This window comes from Erpetoichthys calabaricus, chromosome 10, assembly GCF_900747795.2.
Source record: "Erpetoichthys calabaricus chromosome 10, fErpCal1.3, whole genome shotgun sequence".
In the NCBI taxonomy this organism is placed as follows: domain Eukaryota; kingdom Metazoa; phylum Chordata; class Cladistia; order Polypteriformes; family Polypteridae; genus Erpetoichthys; species Erpetoichthys calabaricus.
The window spans coordinates 107,177,959-107,183,980 of NC_041403.2; positions in this window are offsets into that span (position 1 = coordinate 107,177,959).

Sequence of the window (6,022 nt, forward strand, 5' to 3'; positions counted from 1 at the left end):
TGAGACCTGGAAGGGCGTGATTGGGAGGAATGGCCCCCCCGATCTGAACCTGAGTGGTGTTTTGTTATTGGACTTCTGTGCTCATCACGGATTGTCCATAATGAACACCATGTTCAAGCATAGGGGTGTTCATATGTGCACTTGGCACCAGGACACCCTAGGCCTCAGTTCGATGATCGACTTTGTGGTCGTGTCGTTGGACTTGCGGCCATATGTCTTGGACACTCGGGTGAAGAGAGGGGCGGAGCTGTCAACTGATCACCACCTGGTGTTGAGTTGGCTTCGATGGTGGGGGAGGATGCCGGTCAGGCCTGGTAGGCCCAAACGTGTTGTGAGGGTCTGCTGGGAACATCTGGCAGAGCCCCCTGTCAGAAGCAGCTTCAACTCCCACCTCCGGCAGAACTTTGACCATGTCCCGAGGGAGGTGGGGGACATTGAGTCCGAATGGGCCATGTTCTGTGCCTCTATTGTTGAGGCGGCTGACCGGAACTATGGCCGTAAGGTGGTCGATGCCTGTCATGGTGGCAATCCCCGAATCCGTTGGTGGACACCGGCAGTGAGGGATGCTGTCAAGCTGAAGAAGGAGTCCTACCGGTCCCTTTTGTCCTGTGGGACTCTGGAGGCAGCTAATAGGTACCGGCAGGCCAAGCGGAATGCGGCTTCGGTGGTTGCTGAGGCAAAAACTCGGGCATGGGAGGAGTTTGGGGAGGCCATGGAGAACGACTTTCGGATGGCTTCGAGGAGATTCTGGTCCACCGTCCGGCGTCTCAGGAGGGGGAAGCAGTGCAGTGTCAACACTGTATATGGTGGGGATGGTGCGCTGCTGACCTCGACTCGGGACGTTGTGGGTCGGTGAGGGGAGTACTTCGAAGACCTCCTCAATCCCACTAACATGCCTTCCAATGAGGAAGCAGAGCCTGGGGACTCGGAGGTGGGCTCCCCCATCTCTGGGACTGAGGTCATCAAGGTGGTCAAAAAACTCCTTGGTGGCAGGGCCCCGGGGGTGGATGAGATACGCCCGGAGTTCCTCAAGACTCTAGATGTTGTAGGGCTGTCTTGGTTGACACGTCTCTGCAACATCGCATGGACATCAGGGACAGTGCCTCTGGATTGGCAGACCGGGGTGGTGGTCCCCCTCTTTAAGACAGGGGACTGGAGGGTGTGTTCCAACTACAGAGGGATCACACTCCTCAGCCTCCCTGGAAAAGTCTATTCGGGGGTTCTGGAGAGGAGGGTCCGTCGGATAGTTGAACCTCGGATTCAGGAGGAACAGTGTGGTTTTCGTCCTGGTCGCGGAACAGTGGACCAGCTCTATACCCTTAGCAGAGTCCTGGAGGGTGCATGGGAGTTCGCCCAACCAGTCTACATGTGTTTTGTTGACTTGCAAAAGGCGTTCGACCGTGTCCCTTGGGGAATCCTGTGGGGGGTGCTCCGGGAGTATGGGGTACCAGACCCCCTGATAAGGGCTGTTTGGTACATGTACAACCAGTGTCAGAGCTTGGTCTGCATTGCCGGCAGTAAGTCGAACCCGTTTCCAGTGAGAGTTGGACTCCGCCAGGGCTGCCCTTTGTCACTGATTGTGTTCATAACTTTTATGGACAGAATTTCTAGGCACAGCCAGGGCGTTGAGGGGGTCCGGTTTGGTGGACTCAGGATTGGGTCACTGCTTTTTGCAGATGATGTTGTCCTGTTTACTTCATCAGGCTGTGATCTTCAGCTCTCTCTGGATCGGTTTGCAGCTGAGTGTGAAGCGGCTGGGATGGGAATCAGCACCTCCAAATCCGAGACCATGGTCCTCAGCCGGAAAAGGGTGGAATGCCCTCTCAGGGTTGGGAGCGAGATCCTGCCTCATGTGGAGGAGTTCAAGTATCTCGGGGTCTTGTTCACGAGTGAGGAAAGAATGGAGCGTGAGATCGACAGGCGGATCGGTGCTGCGTCCGCAGTGATGCGGGCTCTGCATCGGTCTGTCATGGTGAAAAAGGAGCTGAGCCGTAAGGCAAAGCTCTCAATTTACCAGTCGATCTATGTTCCTACCCTCACCTAAGGTCAAGAGCTATGGGTAGTGACCGAAAGAACGAGATCGCGAATACAAGCGGCTGAAATGAGTTTCCTCCGCAGGGTGTCTGGGCTCTCCCTTAAAGATAGGGTGAGAATCTCCGTCATCCGGGAGGGGCTCAGAGTAGAGCCGCTGCTCCTTCGCATCGAGAGGAGTCAGATGAGGTGGCTCGGGCATCTGATCAGGATGCCTCCTGGACGCCTCCCTGGTGAGGTGTTCAGGGCACGTCCAACCGGGAGGAGGCCCCAGGGAAGACCCAGGACATGCTGGATGGACTATGTCTCCCGGCTGGCCTGGGAACGCCTCGGGATTCTCCCGGAAGAGATAGAAGAAGTGGCCGGGGAGAGGGAAGTCTGGGTATCTCTGCTCAAGCTGCTGCCCCCGCGACCCGACCTCGGATAAGTGGAAGAGGATGGATGGATGGATGGATGGATGGAAAATTTGGAGAACACCCTTGATTGTGATGTGTTCTTCTGCTGTTATGTACCTAAAATCTGGAATAGCTTACCAATAGGAATTCGCCAGGCTAATACAGTGGAGCACTTTAAAACACTGCTAAAAACACATTACTTTAACATGGCTTTCTCATAATTTCATTTTAGTTTAATCCTGACGCTCTGTATATTCAATTAATTATCATTATTATTCATGGTGGCTCCAAAATCTGTACTAACCCCTACTCTCTCTTCTGTTCTTTTCCCGGTTTTCTGTGGTGGCGATCTGCGCCATCACCACCTAATCAAAGCACCGTGATGTCCCTCAATTGATGGATTAAAGACCAGAAGTCCACGTGACCGGCATCATCAAGTGCTCCATGAGAACCCTGAATACCACGAGGACTGATTGAGGTCATTTATGTTAGGTAGAATGCCTAGAGGGGGCTGGGCGGTCTCATGGCCTGAACCCCTGCAGATTTTATTTTTTCGCCAGCCGTCTGGAGTTTTTTTTGTTTTTTCTGTCCTCCCTGGCCATCAGACCTTACTTTTATTCTATGTTAATTAATGTTCTCTTATTTTAATTCTTATTTTGTTTTTTCTTTTCTCTTTCTTCATCACGTAAAGCACTTTGAGCTACATTATTTGTATGAAAATGTGCGATATAAATAAATGTTGTTGCTCTTCTTCTTTTTCCAAATAATGGCAGGCTGGAATCATAAATAATGATCCATTAGTGCCAATTACTGTGTGGAGGTTCCAACTTTATTTAACCATTTTACCAGTTTTACTTACAATTGCTTAATCTTCTAGAATGTATTATACATTTCTGTATCTTTTAGATATTTAATAAAGGCTTTAAATAGACTTCAGTTACAGTATGGTATATACTGTAATATATGTGCGCCTGGGAACCACCTTTCCGGAACTAAGGAGGTAAGCAGTACCACCCCGGACAAAAAAGGGTGTTGACTCTAGTAGTATCTTCTCCTTTCTCTGCAGCATTGAACAGTCGCCCAAAGGGGGTGCCTAGGTATGACCACCAAGTCCTGAGAAGGCTCCACTCATTTAGGTTTCAACAATACAAAAAAGGGCTGTTCCAGGAGTATTGTGTTGCTTTCTGACCTGATACACGAGAAGAACAGATCTCTGACATCTTTAGATTCCCATGGAAGAGAGACGATTGTTTATATTTGTTTGGACCCTTTCCGCTGTCTTTTTGGTTTACTGGGTTGGTACCCCAACTATTTTTCAGAGTAACGCTGTTTTCTTCCTGACCACAATACAATCCTATTTCTTTTAAACTACTAAATGGGAGTCATTTTCGTTCAAATTTATCAGTTATCTTTTGTCTTACAATATTTCAAACACCAAATCATTAATATTTCTTTAATCCCACATTCCTGTTTTATGCCTGCCAATTAAATAATATTATTGATTCAGTCCAACATGTGCAAGTTTTAATCTATTAAAAATAATTTCTTCCCTTTTCACTGTAGGACACCATTTGTTTTTATTCCTTGCCAAAGGTTTTAACTGAATTAAATGTATACCTTTATCCCTACTTTACTAAATGTTTTAAATTCACATTTGCCTAAAGGAATCTTATAGTCTATTTATGATCTAAATAAAGATTTTTATTTTAGCTAACTTGCCTCCTTTTTCTTTGCCACACAGCCTTTAATGTGCAGGAATACACAAAAACTTCTCAGTTACAAGCCACTTTCATCATGCTTTAATTCCAATAAAAGACCACTTTGATGTTTTTTTCCGAATCTAAGGCCTTCAAAGATGATAATGAATCTGCTAATAAAACGACTCTGTTAGGTTTCACCTCATTTACCCATTCTAAAGCAAGAATAATAGCCATCATTTCTGTTGTAAAAAAATAATTTGTCTGGTATTCTAATGACCTTTTCTATATTCATGATTTTGTCATAAAATGCGGAATATATTCTATTATTTAAAGGGCCTTTGATCTATCAGTACAAACTTTAAACAAATTTGTATATTTTTTGTCAAAATAATTATTTAATAACTGACTCATCCATGCAAATTCATACACTTTATTTATACCTTCTCTCATTCTATTATCAATTATTGGTTTCACCAAATGCCAAGGGCGGCATAAGGGCTGACACACAGTAAGGAGACCAGGGTCCTGCTTGGATCTTGCACGTTATTCCAGTGTCTGCGTGGGTTTCCTCCAGTTTTCTCCCACAGTCCAAAGACATTCAGGGTAGGTGGACTGGCACTGCTAAATTATCCGTAGTGTGTGGTTGGGGTGTGTGTTTGCCCTGCAATGGACTGATGCCCTGCCCAGGTTTTGTGCTTTCCTTGTGCCTCAGTACTAGCTGGGATAGGCTCCAGCACCCACTGCAACCCTATTCAAGACTAAGAAGGGTAGAAAATGACCAAATACCATGACAGCCAAAAAGAAATTTTGTTAGACACAACAGATAATCCTTCAACAGTCTTAAAACTGTTTTACTGAATGAATCACTTTTCATTCCCCCATATCCATATTCCCAACAATCTTCTGGTATTTCTTCTATTAGATGTCAATAAGTTTGCTTTAATTATAGCCAATTGTTAAGATTTAGTACGCTCGTTCTAAAACCCAATGGTAATCCTACCATTTCTACTAATAAACATTTTTTGGGGTAGTTGGAAAGGCCCCTAAACATAGGCAAAGGGGTCTGTATCGAACCTTACCTGTTATATATCAGTGTAAGTGTGCATTTCAGTTCAGATAGTGATGCCTGATTGTGGGTTGACGCAAAGTGATATGATTGGTAATGCCTTGCACATTTTGTCAGTTAGTGCTGTTCAATAAAGACAGGAAAGAAAAAGGCACACGAGGTCTCCTCGTCCGTTCTTATCAAAAAGAAAAGGTTGCGATAGTGTACTGCATCACCAATACATCACATTACCCAATAAAGACAATAACTTTGCTGAAGCTGAACTATATGCTGGGCTCCCACAGTCCATTATAGCCCTAATTGATGCCGTGTACATTATATATAAAATAGTCCTAAATTTACTGTGCTCTTACATTTCTGTACTACTTCCATGATGTGCTGTTCCCAAGTTAATCCATCGTGTCCTTTTATTCCAGAACCAAAGTTACCTGCGTAGCTGAGTCTAACAATATTTAGCCGATATTTTTTAAATCTTCGATGAGCTCTGGCTCCTTTCCCACCTGAGAAAGTACTTTCCATTGCCCAAGAGCAAGTTTCTATTCCTATAGAAGAATACAGGTATGTCTAAATTTGTTTCACTCAGGCATTCCCGCTATTGTCGCCGTAAACGACCCCACCTCTTACAGTGTACAATTAAAATCTTGCAATGATTTGCTTAGAGACAATATTCCACTTATAGAAAGCCTACGGCTATGCTTTTTCAGAGTATTCACTGATTCCTTAAACTCACATTAATGTACCTCTCTCAATGGAAGGCACGGCGCTACTGAATCAACCAGTGTCCTTCCTGTCGACCCTAACGTCATCGTTTTTCTTTCAAGGCCCGGATG